A 20,782-nucleotide genomic window follows, 5' to 3' on the forward strand; every position below is an offset into this window, starting at 1 on the left:
TTCTTAGCATTTGCCACTGCTGAAGTGTTATTTTTATCTGTACAATTCCTCCAATTCCCTTACCCTAGATAGTTAAGCTCTGGGGGTGCATAAACCATACCTGCCTTTTGTTCATTCTGCTATCAGTTATGGGCAACAAAATTCTTGGTAACAGTGCCGGTGGACCAGTTATTTCTTAAATAAATGAATAGATTCATAAATAAATGAGTCTGAGGTGGTACAAAAATTATAGATTGCCTTGGCTCCTGGACGAACCACTAAATATTTTGTTTTACTGTGATTTGGGATGCATTAAGGTCAAGGCTGTTCCTTGGCAAAGTTGAATGGAAAACACAACTTATGTTCACATTTCCAGCCTTCATTTCCATCACTTATCTCCGCTCTCCAGCTTACATGATGTCCCATCTTCGTGGTCCAGTGACCACAAAGACTCCTCTCTCTTGTGCCTCTGATAGAAAATACCTCTGAGGTAAGAATATTGAAGACTTCATTCGTGTCAGCATGTAACGACTGAGGATCTCTCTCACGTTCAGCAAATGTTTACTTTTCTTACTCTTTTATTTTTTTTTTTTTTGGTCAAAACTGATATAAGGCACATGCATAACATTGTACTCACAAAGAAGAATAAGAAGGATCCGTGCCCTCAAGAGGTTGTAATTTGTTACTACTCCTGGAGGGTTTTTCATTAGTAGGGCATAAGGTCATAAACCAAAGAAAAGATAATTTGTAATATCAGGACTGGTAGAATTTCAGAGATGAGTCACGTCGGGAGCTATTTTAGTGATATCAAGTAAAAATTTTCCTTAGCTATAAACACGTGTGAACACTTATCACCAATCCTCAACGGGTGAAAAAGAAGTCAGGCTTGTGATGCAGGGGAAGCCAGACAGAAGGCAAATTAGCAAACAGGGAGTCTGTTTTGATGACCTTTAGTTCTCAGAAAGGCCAGAGACTGACTTATGACTTTTATCCGATCTCCTCCTCAGATCTCCTGCTTTGTGTGGTTTCATCTGAACATGAGGGTTCTTCATCGTCCTCCAGATCTTGGCTTCTAACACCACTCAATCATCCCGCCTGTGTATAAACTTTATACGAATTGACTCATACAGGGAGTATTCTTTTGTGTCTGGCATTTTCCACTTGACATTGTTCTTGTGAGATTCATCCACTTTGTTGCACACGGTTGCAGTTGACTAATTCTCAGTGTTGTAGAGTATTCCATTGTGTAGAAATGGGGAATATTCAAAGGCATGTATCATTAGTCATCAAAAGACTACGGATAAGAACACCCACGGCAGCTGACATCTACCCCAATGCCAATCAACAGCGGAATGGATAAATAAATACATTCTGGATACTATTTTGAATTTTTAAAGCAAATGTAGTATAGCACAAACAGTAGAATAGTTATTTTCTAGGAGATGTTTTTTTTAAAGAAAATGATCAAAAAATGCTTTATATTTATACAAGAGACCCGTAATGTCATCATTTGTGGTAAGGTAATTTTTTTACTATTTTTGTAAGGTGTTTTTGCTTGGTAGGTCCTGATAAGAATAGGCCTGGTCAAATTCTATTCCCAAAGGGATCTGTGCTTCCTGCTTTCACTCATCCCTCAGACACTGGCACCCTGATTGCGAGTGTCCACTGTTGTCCACTACGTCTCAGGAATTATCTCTAATGATCCACGGGACTGTGAGGCCAAGGGGAGGATGTTTAGACTTCAGACTCCACGTTGCTAACAAGAGAGTGAATCGAGAAGGAGTAAATCTGCCCTGCGGAATGCAACCTTACAGAGTTTGTTAATCTTCTGTCCAATCTTCAATGTACAAGGGATGTTGAGTGAATGTACGTGCGTATTCATCAACAGGAAACCTATTATTACATTACACACTCCAGGGTGTTTATTGATCTCCAAACTCTTTCCATCAGAAGTTGGATCACTCTTCAGCAAGGCAAACCTGAGAGAATGAACTCTAGACAATTCCAGTGTGGATTACCTTCTTTTGTTATTGTCCGAGTTCTATGCTGTGAATGATTTTCATCCTCGTATGGTGTAGGATTTGAAAAAGATGATGGAGGAAGATTTCCACTGATCAAATTCTTACCTTTCTGACTTGCATGATTTTGCATTCCTTTCTCTGCCTCAGTGGCCTCACCTGTAGAATTGGAAAGACAACGCTCAATGTGGGGCTGGTTGGGGGCTGGGATAACACCTAATGTATAAATGCAGGCAAAACACATGGGACAAAACCTTGCACATATTCGCAACAGTTGTCATATTAGCTTGCATAAGATCAGAGCCTTTCTAGAAATATAAGTGATTTCATTCTTTTGTGCTATAGGTGCTCAAAAGTCAACATTTTATTTTAATTTTTTAAGTTTATCTATTTATTTTGAGAGAGAACAGAAATGGGGGAGTGGCAGAGAGAGAGAGAGAGAGACAGAAAGAGAGAGAATCCCAAGCAGGCTCAGCATGGTCAGCACAGAGCCCCACAAGGGGCTCAAACTCATGAACCATGAAATCATGACCTGAGCCAAAGTTAGACGCTTAACCAACTGAACCACCCAGGGGGCCCAGTGGTCAAAATTTTAAATGGAAGTCATTCCAATCCAACATATTTATAGCTTCAGCCATTGCTGGTCTATTTTTTTCCCATAAATTAATGAAATTATGTTTCTTGTCAAATTATTTTATAAAATGCTTAATGTCTACTATTTATTACAAAGAATCTATTTCCATGGTTCTAAAACGATTATTTTGTTATCTTTGTATCATCTGTCCCAGTAAATCTTCAGAAGTATGGTTTTATATTCTCTACCTTCTTTTTAAAAAAAAAGATTTTATTTTTTAAGTAATCACTACACCCAATATGGGGTTCCAACCCACAACTTTGAGATAAGAGTTGCACGCTCTACAACTGAGCTAGACTGATGCCCCTATAGTCTCTAAATTCTTGATGAAAAGAGTCATTTCTACTTAAATAGGGCTGGTTGCATGGGTGTGGGTGGGACCTGTGTCCTCCCACAGGTCATGCACTCAGAAGATCCCACACTTGCTTTAATGCCCTGCCTTGCCATCTTGAAATTATTCATACTTTTTAAGGAAAGTGTCCTGCATTTTCATTTTATACTAGGACCTGAATATTATGAAGTCATTCCTGACATTAGATAGAAAACAAAAATATCTTTGCCCCAGTCAGGTTTCCCAGAAGGTAGTCTCTGTACTGGAGTGTAGGCCATAGAATGTGTATTAAAGGGTACCCTTGGGATCACTGTCTGCAGGAGGGAGTGGAAGGAAGAAATTTGGGCAGAGAGAGAAATTGGGCTGTCGTCCAGGACCACCCACAGCTGGAGCTGACCCCCACAGGGTGCTCTGCAGCTAGAATGCCCCTTCAGAAGTGTCCGGATTTGAACGGAGTTGGCCATGCCTTTGTCTCTCTCTCCCTCTCAATAATCAGTTCACTGAATTCAGGCTGCCCCCACGGAAGGGTGAGATCCTCGGGGGTGGAGGGAGAGAGACAACTCTCTGCGGCGCAGGCAACGTTGGAAGACATCAGTGCCAAAGATCCATGCCAACAGCCTTGACGACGCCTAGAACAAAGGGTCCTTCATTGACAAGGACGTCCATAGCACATCACCCTGTCCTCTGTGGTCTTCTGCATTTGGGAGCAGGCCCTGGCTCTTCTGAAACACCTGGGTAGCACTCTCAAATATCCTGCTGGCTCTGGCAATCAGCCAATTTGCTCACTGTTCAGCCATTTTCTGGTCCCTATTTCATAAACTACTTTTTTCTTCCTAACTTGTGATGAGTTTTTATGGATCCATCCACACATGCTCATTATTTCCCCTTTGGCCTGTGCACAGATTTAGTTGTTGGATGGAAACCTATACTTAAAAATTCAGCCCATGGCAATGGAATGGGGCAGGGCTAATTGAAGTGGAATTGAATCCAGGACCTGACCTCATGAATGTACCTCTTAGACCAAGAAAATGACCGCATTTGCTTTATGAAATTAGGCTTTCCACTTGCCAGCAGAGGAGTGAGGACCATTCAACCATCTACTATATTTATACATGTAGCTTATAAAGTCCTGCAAATTTAGGCAACAATCCATCGGCTCTCCATTTGAGCATAACAAAATCAATGCCTCATTATCAATTAATAACAAAACAAATCAATACATGCTTAAGTGTGTTAACTACGCAAACAAATTAGCAGAATATGAAATGCCAGCTAATTCTTCCGCTCTGGCTTGCTGTATAAAATCAGAGACCGCATTAAAACACATACACCCGCACACACGTGTGTGGGACCAAAAATTTACCGTCATGTACCAGAAACTAAAATACCAAAAATTAGACACCATATTAGGCTCTTGCTGGCGTCTTCCTTTAGAGAAAACAGAGGGTAAAGAAAGCAAAGAAGAGGAGAAAAAGGAAGTTCATTAATTTTAAAAAATAATGAAAATAAACAAAAGATGTCCTGGTGACTGCACCAGGCAAAAGAAAGAGGACAGATTACATTGTTCTCTAAAAACATACCTAAAAAAAATAAAATAAAATATAAAATATAAAATAAAATAAATAAAAACATTCCAGAGATGCTAAATGAGGCGGAAAGAACACATTTAACTTTAATTGTGCACCTGTTGATTACTGCTGATTTGGATCAATTCTAATTCTTTGAAATTGAAGCAAGAAAAATTATTGCTTGCAAATTCTATGTCGAGACTCTCAAAGCCTAGAAGGTATCGATACTTCTCCGGCAACTTTACTCCTTTTTTCTCTAGGATCGTGTAAAATACCAGCTAGGTCACAGTATTTAAAGAGCAGAATGGAAGATATACTAAAAAACATATCGTTGCCTAGATGCTTTCATCATCGTTAGCAATTAGAATAAACACCTCCACATATATCCAAGTATTCTGATACCGCGTTTTTTAATATCAGATTCCGGAGATACTGGAAATCCATTTGAACCAAGTCACCTGTCTCTGAAGCAAAAGATATCACCCTGGAAGTTATAAAGTTAGCATCCAAAAGACTATTGCTTGAAAAAGGGAAATGAAATCTTACATGACATAATTTCAGATACACTGGAAGGATCTAATCCCACAAGCTGAAAATGTGTGAATTCCATTACAAGAGGTTCACACGCTAAGCTTTTGTCCCTGACAAGATTGTTAATCCCCTAGAGGACTACACCCCCACCCTGGTCATCACTTTTGATACCACAGGATAAATTATCGCATGGCGTCTAGACAGAGGCACTAGGGATATAAGGTAGGACAGGGAGCTTACCTGGCTCAGAGAATGACTTCGGTGCACCAGACACTGAGGGAAACATTGTGACTAGCCTGGTTCTTTCTCCTAGCTTTGCAGTTGCACCCCAGTATTTCAACTGCTGGCTTCTTGCTTATCTCTTCCATTACTCTGTGACCTTTCTGAAGTCAAGGACTTTTTTTAAACCTGAATTTTCCTAGCATAGTGCTCGGTTACAGGAAATTCTCAATGAACCATTTTAGAAGGAAGAAGTGACAGAATTGATGAACACCTTCCGCTCCAGCCGACACACAGGCATGTGCACACACACACACATGTGCACACACGTGCACACACAGACTTTTAGGTATTTAGATGAGAGACTTGAGGTTCAGCGTTCAAGGGACTGATGCAAGGACACTCAGCTTGTTGGCAGTTCTGATTATAATGCAAAGTCTTCTCCTTTGGAGACCAGTGTTCTTTCAAAACCACGAGCTCTTCTGTCCTCTACAATCATTTTGATATCTGTCGAATTCTTTCGCTGTCTTCTTTCACATGGACCTGAAGAAGACAACCTTACACTAAAATTACTCTACTCCACTCAAACGCGTAACAACAGATCCATTCCTATTCTGAAATTAATACGAGCCATTGCTGTGTGAAAATAGTTCTCATTGAATTCTCCAGCACAGAAAAGTAAGAGTTGTTATGAAACTGTTTCTGCTTTAAAACTAAAGATTTTGTAGGAACTCCAAGAAATTGTTACCTATCTAATAATAGGATACTTGTTCCTCTCTGCAAGGAAATCGTTAAAATATGCTTTCCTGTGGAGGGCCTCTGTGACACAAACATACTAACAAGGAGATTAGATGCTTTGCAAACTTCTTTAGTGAAGAGACTGCTCTTTTTTTTTTTTTTTTTTTAATGGGCATTTCTGTTTCCTAGCAACTGGAAACTTCTACACTAATCTATATCTGCCTTCTTATGGGAATAGATCAACTCTGGTGCTATTTATGGCACTTGTGCTTTGGATAAAAAGGAGAAAGACAACCTAAAAAGAATGTATCGTTTTGCTTTGATCCCGAGTGTTGGTTTAAATTATATGGTCCCGATTCAACTTTCTAAAGTTTGTTAATCACAACATTGAAACAACGGTAGGGAAGAAAACTTTTTCCCTCTTCCCTTTTAGGTTCTTTGGCTCATCTAATAATTCAATTGACATAAGACAAGATTCACAGGAGTAATAGAAATTTAATTTTGTACATATAGGAGCTCACGAAAACATGAGACTCAAAGAAGTGACCAGAACAAGCAGCTGTTATAACTTTTAGACAAATAATATGTTTGTGAAGAATTGGTAAGACAAAGAAGTTTGTACTTGGGGTAGCATATTAGTGAAGAAGTAACAAGGTCTGTTTATGCAGCCTTCTCAGCCCTGAATTCCATGTCTTTGGTAATAAATATATCTCTTTACCTCCTGGAACAATGAGGGTGCCTTTCACATGAGAGATTTATTTCTTACTTTGAGGGAGACAAAACAGGGTCAGAGTGTCCTTTTAGCTCTGTTTCTTCAGGAATTTTAATTTCAAATAACCAATATGGCAGGGCGCCTGGGTGGCTCAGTCGGTTAAGCGTCCGACTTCAGCTCAGGTCACGATCTCACGGTCCATGAGTTTGAGCCCCGCGTCGGGCTCTGGGCTGATGGCTCAGAGCCTGGAGCCTGCTTCGATTCGGTGTCTCCCTCTCTCTCTGCCCCTCCCCCATTCATGCTCTGTCTCTCTCTGTCTCAAAAAATAAATAAACGTTAAAAAAAATTTTTAAAAAAATAAAATAAAATAACCAATATGGCAAACTGACACATTTGGGGGCCATCAACCCCTAAACCAGAACAGATGATAAAAGTATTCCATAGTTATTACATAAGAAAGACGTGTGTGTGTGTGTGTGTGTGTGTGTGTGTGTGTGTGTGTGTGTATTTAATCTGAACTAGTATAGCTATTTGTTTCAAAACCCACTCCAGCTTTAGAAAGCATTTTCTGAAATTGTGTACTTGGAAAACATGTGCAGGCCACAGAATGTATGACTCTCCTCATTTCTCCATCCCTGTTACTAAAGAAATGTGAGCATGGGAAATCACAATTGGCTTATTTATGCAAATCTTGGAGCAGAAGTCATAGAACTAGAATGTCAGGACCACCGTTTGTCAAAATCCATCTCTCATCAAGCCTGGCACCCTTTCCGTATGCCAGATCTCCTCAAAATAGCTCACCAACAATAGAGCTACAAATTTCCATCTGAAATTCATTCAGGATATGCAGTTCAAACTTGCACAAATTTAGACATTACACAATGTGCTAGGGATGCAGTTTGAAACAGAAGCTTACAACCATTACATATGTATTGTAGGGGAATAATATTATGACATGATTGATGATTTTGATAGGACTAAAATACTTCTTTCTGAATTAAAATTAGGCTTATTGCCAGTAATGTTTCTTCATTATCATCCTGTTGAGGAAAAAAACAACTTTTGTCTTCTCCCTTCTAGGTTCTCTGGTTGGCCTAAAAATTCGATTGATATAAGACAGACTAACAACAGGGAAAAATGCGAATTTAATTTTGTGCATACAACAACCCCAACATACGAGCCTCCTGGACAGTCGGGGCTCACATGACTTCCTGAGCGAGGGCGAAGGGGGTAAGGGTCTGGGTCTTCAGAGAAGAGGAAGACAATTCACCGGAAAACAGGAAGAGCAAATTTCATTCAATTGAATACCATGGAATCTTTACCTACTATGTGAGCGAATCTGTCGTATGTGTGGTCCGGGGTTTACTCAGACATATTAGATACGACCTCACTAATGATTAAATCAGAATGTAACTGAAGCTAATTTTTATTTTATTTTATTTTATTTTATTTTATTTTATTTTATTTAAAGAATTTTTTAATGTTTATGTTTGAGGCAGAGAGAGGGAGAGAGAGAGAGGGAGAGAGGGGCAGAGAGACAGGGAGACACAGAATCTGAAGCAGGCTCCAAGCTCTGAGCTGTCAGCACAGAAACTAACATGGGGCTTGAACCCACGAACCGTGAGATCATGACCTGAGCCAACGTTGGACACTTAATAGACTGAGCCACCCAGGTGCCCCAAAGCTAATTTTTAAAACGTACCATCTGCTAATCATGAGTCACTTTGTCATTCATTTGTCCCTTTCACGTAGACTGAGTACCATATACAATATATCTTTCCTGGGCCTATGGAAAGAAACAAGACTCGAGGGCTTACAATAAAGGGGTGTGATGTCTGTGTAGGGAAGTATTTGACGATGTTATATGAGAAATGTTGTACAAGAGGCATAAACAGATGCTTTAGGAACCTTGAAGAGGAACGGTCGAACTGTGGATTCACAAGAAGTCTATGTTATTTTGCAAGGCAGGCTGTTAACAGGGAGTCATAATTGCAGTTACAGTGGCCTCCTGTGGTCATGAGGTATTTTTACAAAGTGATAGCCTTTAGTTACTCTCAAAAAAATCTTACAGCTTATTCACATACATTTTGGTAGTTACTGGGATTACCGGTGACTTTGGTAGTTTTGGTCTGTCTGGGACGTGAGGAGTGGCTGAGGAAGTAGGCCAGAATATCTTTCTTCCTTAGCACTTCTGATGGCCTAGAATGTTTGCTTTCAAAGATTTCGGATATCCAGCTGAGGAGAGGAAGAAAAACTGACCATGGTTGTTCTTTTCAAGACAAGCCAATTCTTTCTGGGTGCACATCCTTATTTCAGTACATTATGATTTTCCTTCCATTCTGGTTTTTCGTTTCATTTCCTTAAGCCAACTGATTTTATAACAACACTTTATAAAAATATATATATGGCAGACATATTCAGAAAAATGATCAACCTTAATATTTTATTTTATTTTATTATTTTATTTTATTTTTCAACCCTAATTATTTTAAAACCAGCAAACGAGTACGAAGCTAAGAGAGGGCAAGAAAACAATACTCGAGAGACTCAGATATTTATCTTTCAAAAATCCAACTGGGTTTGATAGAAAGGCCCTATTCAAAATGAATCTCCTAGGGTATCATTTCAAAGAAACAACATCTCAAACTACCCTCGATCCTGTCAAATCAGAAACCAAAGTCAGTAATCATTGCCATTTATCTTTGTGTATTTCCATGGGAAAGGAAAGAAAGCAGAAGAGAAACAATAAATGTCTCTATAAGCGATGACAATATCCTCATGCTGGCAAATTATTTCAAAGCAGAAAAAAAGAGAAAGATATGTAGTTTTGTTTTGAGTCAAATGGGTAATTTATTTTTAAAGTTTGAAGTCCACTGTTTACAAAGAAAAATCACATTTTTTCCCATCTTAGAAGTTTTTAAATAAAAAGTTCACATCAGAAATATCCAGGGGGTATTTTTCTATTAATATGTATAATTTATATTTTCCAAACTCAAACTTATTTATTTGTTTCTGTTGCAAGATAGAATAGTATCTAAAGGACATATTTCTCAAGGTATTCAAATACCAGGTATGTAGGTCCTGAAAAAAATATCCCACATTCTGTTATTTTTGTATAAACAGGCATGTGTTTTCCCTGACCCAGTACAGGTTATACAGCACGGCAGAATTGATTATTTAACGAGTCACAGCACAGTAACGTAATATTATGTGGCCAATAAAATGACAAACAAAATTAATTACTAAGCGTCTGATAGGCGATTCTGCTCCAGAGGGCAAAGTGGTCTGTAAATGGGGGGTTTGCCTGTGGCCTCACCTACTGTGGGTCATTTCGTTAACCAGGCACAAATCTGCTCTCAGCGTTCACAACATACAGATATTCACATGACAGCTCCCTCCACCCCAGGAGCCTCTGTCCCCTGGAGGTAAACACATATTCTCTGGGTACCTTTGCCTTCTCATTCCCCCCAAAAGCAATGGAAACCCCACCACCCTGGTTTCACATTGAGTTTGAGAAACTGTCCGTGATGAAAGTTTAGACGAAATGCCATTGCAAATAGGAAAATGAACCTCATGCCTCCTATCTAAAACGGAAGGTATTTCTACTTCCTGTCCTGACAAGGAGCAACGTTACATTCGTAAACTTCCGGCATCAAAGGTTCTCCTGAAGTTTTGTAACTCTGATCATTCTCACTATGACCCCAACGTCAGCCTTGAATTTTCCCATCTAAAGTTTGGTGAAGATTCAGTCACATAGGCTTCTATTCATACGAAAAAACAAATATCTGAAATGTTTATCCCATTGAAGGCGCATAAATCCTGACCAGGATCAGCTGCAATGAGAGAACAATCTTGGGGTGACCAGCTAGCGAGTGGGGGCGGGGACTTTTCTCTCCTTTCCCTGGACTGTGAACTCTAGCAGCTCTGACAAACCATGGTGTATGTTCCCCAGATGTTTGTGTCTTCTGGAAGACAAACATCGTGCTGTGATCGATTGAAATACCTGTGCGCATCTCAAAGTCTGGCGTCTGTGCTGTGAAAGAAATAAAAATTAGTCCTCACGTGGTATAGCGTAGGACCTGGTCACCAGGGACTTCTTCGCTGAAAGAGTAAGTTTGCAAAGAATCAGATTGTTAAGCAGTCAACGTGATGACAGCGAATGAAAAACTCTTGAGACTCTGATTACATTTTCTGAGCCAAGCCACAGCCCTGACATGCCGGCAGCTGGTGGTTCTTTCGGGCACCCAGCCTGGTGGGAATAGAAAGGGACAGCAGTGTGCTACATGTCACATTTGAATGAACAGCTCCCGTGACAGGAAGACTTTTCTTGTCAACACGATAACTGTGGCTCTGTGAGAGCCCACGTTATGTGTTATTTTTCCCTGGGGGGAAGTCGGAGGCTGATAAATAGACTTCATTCAATGAGGTCAACGCTTATGTATTAAGGGGCTGCTGTTGCCAGGCGCGCCTTGGTTACCCCTTGAGATCAGGCGCTTACTCTCAGGGAGCTTTCATTCCCGGGGAGAAGTGGGGGAGAAGGGCATCAGAGAGAAATCAGATCCACAACTAAGATCATCTGGAATCACGGCATGAGCTATGAACGAAGCAGAAACGAAAGGGCGAGGAGACAGAAAGGCTGGAATGCGTTGGACACCACGGTCAGGAGAAGGCGGCCGAGATGAGATGAGAAGGATCCGTGGAGCTGCGGTGGGAAGATCAAAGAAAGGAACGTTCTAGGAGGGAAAAGAGCAGGGCAAGGTCGCTATGATAGCAAATCTTGGAGAGTTGGTGAGACAGGCTGGCGGAGGTGTTCCTGCACAATATACATAACATAGTATGTGACTGCATAGACGAGACATACATGCCATTATATGCAAGTACACATACACATTAGATATGATACGATATGTGATTATGTACACATAATATACATAAGCCAAAGGAATGTCCCTGAAACACATTGATCTGCCAAACAACCTGTGTCTTCCAGTAGGTTCGAATGCATAGTATTATTTTTTTTAATGTTTATTTAGTTTTGAGAGAGAGAGAGAGAGAGAGAGAGACAGAGTGTGAGCAGGGGAGGGGCAGAGAGAGAGGGAAACACAGAGTCCAAAGCAGGCTCCAATCCCTGAGCTGTCAGCACAGAGCCCAACACAGGGCTCAAACTCGCAAACTATGAGACCATGACCTGAGCTGAAGTCGGACACTTAACCTCCTGGGCCACCCAGGCGCCCCTAAAGGAAGGTATCTTATTAAGAAAACAGGTATAAGTATTTGGGTTACGTTTAGTTCTTAGTTATTTATTACATCTCCTTTTTGTTTAGCCCACACTCTTCAGGAGCTGACTTCTTCTAGGACAAAATGCTTCAGTTTCCTCTAGCCCGCACCTCCCTTTCCTTCCAGTACTCTCAGGAAATGAAAATATACCCCAGCAGATCTGGAGGAGAGTTGCCAAATAAATACCATTTATTCCATTTTTATGTCTAACTTCGCTTAGGAGTAGCCAGCCTAGTTACGGGCCGCTCTCCCCACCGGCGGACGCGATGACCTGTTGTACAGTCTTACTACATTTATGCTGGTGACGAAATTTCAGACGGTCCGTGAATCATCTGCTATTTCCCACATATCTATTTTAGACTTGCCAAGGGAGAAGCAGTGCTGAAATATGTTGTTCTAGCAGTGCTTTTTCCAAATGGCATATGCCACATAATCTCCCATGCCACAACAGGAAATCCTGGACATTTTTTTTTTTTTTAATCACAGCAGCATCCACTGCTATCAATAGAGTTACCAGAGCAGTATTTAGCAACAGGGTATTACACTAACCAGAAGCAAGCAATATTGGGTGCCAGCAACTAACATTCAGCGGTATTTTGAGAATGTTGAGAGAGACGGAACTTTCTCCAGCGTGCGATGCCCGATTGATGCTTCACGGCAAGATCGAGACCTCTCTGTCCTCTGCTTCGGCGGCCCGTTGTTAGAGCGCTTGAAACATACCCGGCTTTGAGGCCAGGCTTCTAGCGTTTCCAGAGCCCATGTTTCGTTTTGAAGGCTCAGTTGCGAGCTCAGCTCATTATTTGTAGACATTTGTTTTGTTCGTGGCCAATTACGCTCACAGACTGAGATTATTTTTGCCAGCCATTTAACACAGGTTCACCGTGGGCATTAGAGTTTACAAGAATATTTCACAAGCCACTGGCATACGGAATAACGTCTCTTAATAAGCCAACAAAGAAATAGCACTCCAAAGGAGCGATAGGTTAACCGCGCCGCCGTGCCAGGCAGAGGGGAAACGGAAGAAAGAAAATCCCAAATTAGCTGAGGTGTGCCTTTCTGGGGTACCTCTTCTCTGAAGGGTCACTTTGCCAACCAAGAGCAGACGACCAGCTGCCCGTCGCGAAGCCAAGACCCACGTGGCGAGAGGAGGATGCTAGGGTACCCACCGTGCCGGGCTTGGCAGGCAAGATGGTCTCCTCCATGGGGCCTCTGCATGGTTTTCACTGTTGTCAGCGGGAATAGCCTTGCCAAGGCAGGAGCCGAAGTCCCAAGGTCTTCGAAGTGCTTTTTATATCAGCCAACGGTAGCCTTGCCCAGACTGATCACCCTCACGAGTTCTTGGTATTTAAAATTCCGGTGTCCTTTGTCCGGTGACAAAGTTACCTCATTGTCACACTTCACATTCTTATGGGTAAAGCACTCGGTAGCACAACAGTGTGGACCACATCATCGCGATGCAGCCTTCTCAGTGTGAACGAATTCACCCCTGGGTAAAACGACTTCACTTAAGCTGTAAAACAGGTGACTCCGAAATCGTAACAACGCAATACGCAGCCCCATTGCCATTCAACAAGGAAGTTTTTTTTTAAAAAATGGAAGTTTTAAGGAACGTACCATGTCATGACCTTGTCACATAAGAGTCAACTTGCCATTTTTTTCTGAAGGTGAGTGATTTTAATTTGAAAAATGTGGCCCTGAGCCCAACTGGTACTTTTCTGATCATTAGCTTATATTGCGTGTGCGTGTGTGTCTGTGTGTGTGTATGCGTGTGCAACAAAGGACGGCTTCCAAGGACCAGGAGAAGGGCGGAGCCTGGTACCTTCTGGATGACAGACGCTTCAGACAATAAACTTGTGACAGGTGCTATGTAGGCTTCATATTGATCGCCCAGAGTGAGAGGAATCCAGTGGACAAACATGATTGCATGAACTCTTACTGACTGTACGTGAGACCTGGTATTTTAAAACTATGGCACCAAAACAGAATAATCTGGGATACTTGGACAATTGCATATACTTTGACTGCCATTCTCTTTGTTTCTAGAGAGTGTAGACACTCTTATTTATGTGTGGTAAGCTCCGGCAACATCTTTGTGCGGGGGGCAGCCCCATCGTGGGCCTGGGGAGAGGTGGAGGACCTGCCCACGTCAGCATACACACGTGCGTCATTAAGGATTCTTGATAGAGTTACCTCGCGTTGCGCAGACAGAGCAGGTTTATGTCTCTTGTGTAGCTGATACGATGCAGGCAAAGTTATTGTGGTGTTGGGGTATGTGAGCATGACATGGCCAATGAGGTGGCCCGCATCAGGGCAGGCACGCAAGCCGTGGCCACTTAGCATTTGTAGTGGGATCACAGCGAATGTTGCTTTTGGAGGTGTGGCATAATGAGAGCAGCGTTAGCGACGGAAAATTCCCGACGTCTAAGTCTTGGGGTGAACAGATGATTTTACTCTTTAGACTCGTAACCTAGAAATATGAAATACTAAGTAAGCGATTAGAAATATTTTTAAGTCTCTTGAGAAATCTTTTTCTTTGGAAAGCCTGCCACTAATTTTGCATTTTATATTAAAGATTAGTGCTCCTTGGTAATATTTATTACGCTGAGTATTAATGTTAATTCATCTTGGCTTATTTGATGAGAGTATATATTTCTCACTCAGTTTAAATGGTGCAGTTTTAAGACTAATGGGCAAGAATATCTATCATTTTTATTTCTTTAATGCTATTTCCATTTTTCTTTGATGGATTGTAAGTTCGTGTCCATTCTTTTTACTAGGGTGTTGGTCAAAATACGTTTATAAGAGACTCTGAAGAATAAATCCTTTTTTGATCATTTTAGTATAAATATTTTCCTAAATTGTCATTTGCTTATGATATTATAGAACCATGGTTGTTTTAACGTTTTCGTGTGATCAAATACATTATGCTTTTTCCTTATATTTTTGGTAACATACTTGAGCTTTATACATGTGCATGTTGAAGCAATGATGAACTTTACAATAAAATTTGGAAAGCTCTACAAAAAAGAAAAGAATGTGTTTATAAAACATAAGAACAACTCGTATAAATGTGATAGATACCAGATTGGATGGGCTATCGATGGAAAATATCTTGGGAAAAAACGAGAAAATGGGGTGCAATAAATCCCAACCAGGGAAGAAGCAAAAGGGAGGAGACATTTTAGAAGAACAAAAAAGAACATTCTGATTCCAGGGAAGAGGTGAAGTCAGCAAGTGAATTTCAGCAAGCGAAATTCTTGGGAAGAGTGTATTCAAGAAGGAGAGTCAGTCATTTAGAGTGTCATATAATACAGGGCTGCTGAGAAAAACAAAGATTGAGGAAAAGGCACTCGAATTGATCTGCTATTTGCAAAACCCTCACCTGCCACTCCAATGATCCAGTTTTTTCATGATAAGCCCTAGCTAATGACTCAAACTATCATCTGCAAAGCAACAGGGGGATGTGGAGAATCCCATTTAATACAGTTAAGAAACTGACATTTATCACTCCATTCCCTGCAACGCAGAATTTGCTCAAATAAAATATCCTGACATGGGGAAGATTGTGGAAATAGGAACTCTGGCTATGAACATTCAAAATGTGACATTTGTTCAAGAAGTTGTCATAACATTTTATAGATCTCTACTTTTAAAAATGCAATTCCAAGAAGCATTCTCCCAGAATAAGGACATCTCGTACAACAGCATCAATTGTAAAGTACAATTTCTATTTGGGGAAACTATGTGGATATCCGCCCTGGGGAAAGAATCAGCCTGTGCCTTCCTTGCCGAGTTGTGCATGTCCCTATGCTTTCCCCTCTGCGCCACCCACTCCTGCACGACCCTCCCGTGGATTCAAGGCACCGTTTCATACTTTACCTAATTCTCCACGTCCACCTTCTGCAAGAAATCGACCACCGTCGCGACTCTTTATGTCCTCAATGCCTTAGACGCCTTTAAAATCTGGTTTATGTCTCTGACCCTCTACCCAACTGCTTTTTACGGTTTTCTTCACCATTTTTTCCCCGACAAAACTCAATGATTCTAATTTTTCCGTCTGTAACATTATCCTGTGCAGCACTTGACCTACAAATGATTTCTTGCCTTGGCTGCTGCGATGTGAGAATTTTCTTACGCTCCTCTCTAATTGCACCTTCTATCTTTTAGTGGATCCAGACCCATTTTCATCCCCTGATAGTGCCAGTCTTTTCCAAGGTTATGAATTTTAACTCCTTTCCCTCTCTCTCCATACATTCCACCTTCACCCAATTGGCAATCTTATGTACTACAAAGATTTAAATCGCGGTTGTGCTATCATGTGTATGTTATGTCTCAAGAAAAAGCTATAAGAAAAGATGGCCAAATATGTTTTAAGGATTTGTTTCCAGGGGCATTTGCTTCTCTGCGTACTCCTAAGTTTAGCACCTGGCTTGCTGCATGCATATTTCTTATCCTCGTTTTTATCCATTTCCTAGAGACCATCACAACCCAAGGAAGAAAGCTTCCTCGTTTGTGGATTCATGATAGTTTTTTTTTTTTTTGATGGCTGAGTGACCAGTAACACCATCCCGTCCCCCAAGGAGAGCAAAATAATGACTGAGCGTTTGCTATTAGAGTCAAGGGAAAAGACGTTCAGTGATTTTTTAAGAGAAACATCAAGCTATGGTAGTAGACGAGTCACATTTTTCTATTCTACAGTAATTTTTATCTAGATATCAGGACTAGTCATTAGCATCAGGGAATTTTCTTTCTGCCAGACGTCTCTGGTGTGATACTGACAAATCTTCAGGATCCAACCTCCTAACTCAGGGTTGCCTACCAGTCACCCGGTAAGTGTTCCTCATTATAAGACTTCCTCGCGCTAGATCTGTTCCCATTGCCAAAAGCACAGCTTTGTCTTCATTTAGTCACACTTGGAATTGAGATGCTTTTGTAAGAAAAGACATCTGACCTCTTACTGACATCTAGAAAACTCCCTAGTTCTATTATCAGAACGCTGAATGATGGCTTCTAAGTTGGGTTACTTGGAGAAATATTTATGAAAAGTAGCTCGTGTCACCCATCTTGCGTTGATTTTATTCGTCCAATGTTACATATGTTCACTTTACCTGTTATGCCGCTAGCCATTTTCAAAGGCTCTCTGTGGATCACTCTCTGCTTCCTACCTATCTTTTGCGTTCCCGACTGTTTAAGTTGACACATTTCCATCATGTTGCCAAAAATAACCACTTAAATGAAGGCACATTCAAAATCAAGGTCACCGCCGACCCTTCCCCTTCCATCCCTTCCTCCCAGAAACTAATAATCTACATTTTTCTCCTATATTATATCTCCTTTACTGAATATTGTTATCAGCACCTTACCGTGCTTTGAAACATCACCATTGCCTTCGATTTCCGATCTCCCATTTGTATCTACCCCGGACATACTTCTCCCGTGATGCCCATCATGGTTCAAGTCCTCAATACCTGCACCCAATAGTGCAGGAACCCTGTTCGCTGGGCTCCAGCTTCTAATTTCTATCAAATTAATCATCCAACTCACTAGAGCCAGCAGAATCTTCCTAAATCACTGTTCTGTTTGTATTGCATTCCTGCTCTACAGCCTTTATTGGCTTCTTTTGGACTTACTAAAACCTCAAGTAGTAGGAAGGGAATAATTAAAATCCAGACTCAATCAGACAGAGCCATGTTTGAATACTACATATATCACCTTTTAGATTTGTGACTGGCCTGAATTCCTTCATTGTTAATAGTGTAACAATATCCCTTACTCAGTGTTTGGTACACAATATGGCATATATTAAGACATTATTATTATTATTATTGTTATTATTATTATTATTATTATATCTTATTTCTCAGAATATTGAAGACATCTGGTGATTTGACCCCAGACAGAGTTTTTAATTTGTGCACCCTCAATCGATCTTTGAACCAAACAGATTCCTAGATAGTTTCTCAACAGGCATTGCACTTTACCATTTCCATTATTTTCTTGCTACTCTGTTTTCCTAATACGCACTTCGAGCGTCCACTCATCAAATTCAACTAATTCTTTCAAATCCAGATTCGTGGCCATCACCTTTAAGGTCCACTTTCCCTCTTCTGGTAAGAACAAAATTGATAATATCTACAATATACCTAAGATTAATCGAACAATTTCAACCTGCCATACTATGCCTTAAGGGCTTTACATATATTGCAACATAACTTCCCTCTCTTGGATTCTCCTACCTAGCTTTGAGCACTCCAACTCCTCTTAGGTACCAGGCGTAGAATGAGATTTCTAAATCACCATGCAGATCATGACATCTTCCTTCTTAAAATCTTTTGCTGGATCCCAGTTATACCCCCAAAGTAACGCTCGAATTCCTCGGCTGCGGATTCAAAACTACTACTCACTGCTCCGAAGGTCCTCTGGCCACCTTGAACATACACACAGGCACGTCTCTCAATTTCAGCCGTGTGCTACGTGTTCGTCTTGCTTGCCCGATGCAGAGTCCCCGCCATGCCGCCTCCCCTACCCAGGCACTCTCCCCACTCCACCACCCTGTCTTCCTGCCTGTCTTTGGAAACCACTTCAAGTCCTGCCCCCGAACCGTCTTCAGTAGCTACAATCCCCAGTGATCTCACTCACTGAATATGCAAGCACTGTCTGCATCACTCATTTGGAAACTAACAATACAAGGAGCTTTCAGTGTGTGTGTGTTTTCTTTTTTTGGTATTTGTTTCTTACTTCTGGAAATAACTCAAGAGATTTTCAAGGACAAGGAATATGTCTTATGCTTCTGTGTCTGATCCGGATGCTATTTTAGGTCTGATGACATGGTGGGTCCTCATTTCCTCTTTACGCTGCCTTTGCTTGTGTTCCCTTTTCTCCTCTTGGCTAAGCAAAGAGCTGGACGATCCCAGGGAAAGAGAACTGGTATTGACCAAAGGAGCTACAGATCTGCTCTGAGACATAAAGAAGACTGTTTTTGAATCCCACACTAGACAACAATCTTGAAAGCTGAGTTTTGTTGAAAGGGAGCTACACGTTCATCCATGGTCCTGCTAATTACCTCCTATTTAATGGACCAAATGGCAGGCTTTGCCAACTTCATCGTAGACTCGAGGAAGGAAAAACTTCAGCCAGACCTGAGGAGGAGGTAGAAAGCGTACACCTTCAGGTGTGGGGGTGGCTGAGAAAGGACTGGCTGGAGACTCCCCAGGAGAAAGTAGGGCTGAGGTATGGAGATGCTGCTCTTCCCTCTCTAGCGCAAGTCCCGGGGATGGGGGCGGGGGCGGGCGAAGGTGCGAGCCAGTTGTGGTGGGTTTGTTATGTGCCACCCAGAAATGCAGTCCCCTTAACAGAGCTCGAATGTGCAGCCTGGTCGGGCTCCCCTCAACGTGTCAGCAGAGTCAACCCTACGGGGGGCTAAAGTCATCGGAAGGCTGGTTCACTGGCCTCTTCACAGGGCAGGAAGACCCCAACAGGTGGAAGGGGGCAGCGGAGGCCCATCACCCATTTCTCTAACTCCAGCCCGATGAATTCATGGTAGCTGGACCTCTTACACAGTGGCTCATGTGTGAAGGAGGGAGGGAGGGAGAGCGGGAGATGGAGAGAGAGACAGAAAGAGAGAGGGAGATGGAGAAAGGATAAGAAAGAGAGCAGAGGTGGAAACAGTTTCCTCTTGGGCTGGCCAGCCTGAAAAGTAAGGTGTCAACTTACCAGACAAGAGTTATTAAGGATGACGCATCTGCAGTGGAAGAAGGTTAAATACCGTGGTTTTCGGAAGGAATCTCAAAGAATCTGTACATCTGCTTTGAAACCACAACAGCAGGTATGCGGTGTAGACAGAGACCTGAAAACCAAGGAAGACCACTGACCACTGTGCATTCATGGATCTCGCAGGTGACACCACACCATGGCGACCTTGGACCAATATGGATGGGACGTTGCTTCCCTTGTGACAGCACAGCCTGACCGGACAGAGAAAACACATCAGTCCCCTGTGGGGCGGAAAGGATCCTGAAGTTCTCCAAAGCCTCTCAGTTGATGCTCCCAGGAGCTGTGTGTGGGGGGCGGGGGAGGGGGGGTAGAATAGACAAGAAGGAAACGTCTTCAGGGTTGACTTCGAGCCAGAGATAAATGAGAGCTGCAATCACATGTTGTCACCTACAAGACGTAAGATGTGCAGGGACCCGTGCGAGAGGAAGGCTGTGTCCTGAGCAAGTCACGGTCAGAGGACGTCAGCAGAGATCAGGAAAGGTAAGCAGATCAGAAGAGCTGCTTGGTGGATCCCAACAGCACCCACCCCCAAACCAACAAGACGTCCCCCCTCGAGTGCCCTGAGCCCACGGTACCACTTTCTCACCGGACCCCATTTTGGAGAGAAGGTGGAAGAGACAGAACTGGGAAAGACTGAGCGTTAACTAAGGGGCCACGTTATCTGACTGACATCATCCCTGACGTCAAACGTCAAATCACTTGTGCGAAGGGACCTGTGAACACGGAAAGCGACCACGAGGCTGTCTTAATCCCTCCAGCACCCATCGGAGGCGCTTACATCAGGGGGCTTACGAGAGAGACTAATCAAGTGGAGAATATGAAAAGCTATACCATATCTCCTTGGGGCATATAAGTTAATGTAAGTAGATTTTTGACAGAGGCATGGAAATATCCCCAGTACAACATGCTCTGAATGTCGTGCATATAGAATGGATTCAATAAATATGTATTAAGTCGGTCCTTAAAGGATTCTGCAAACGCAGAGGATTCCGAAAAGTGCTC

General features: G+C 41.9%; 1 protein-coding gene across 1 annotated transcript in view; it reads right to left on the reverse strand.

The window, feature by feature from the left end:
- The window catches only part of CBLN2 (cerebellin 2 precursor), a 92,552-nt gene extending 74,024 nt beyond the window's left edge, over positions 1–18,528 (reverse strand). The window contains exon 1 of the mRNA XM_053902829.1: positions 18,412–18,528. The gene's annotated coding sequence lies outside the window, so the exon portion shown is untranslated. The remainder of the gene's footprint in view (positions 1–18,411) is intronic.
- Between the last annotated feature and the right edge of the window lie 2,254 nt (positions 18,529–20,782).

Source organism: Panthera pardus, unplaced genomic scaffold, assembly GCF_024362965.1.
Source record: "Panthera pardus isolate Hobbes unplaced genomic scaffold, ASM2436296v1 HiC_scaffold_15, whole genome shotgun sequence".
NCBI classification, from domain to species: Eukaryota; Metazoa; Chordata; class Mammalia; order Carnivora; family Felidae; genus Panthera; species Panthera pardus.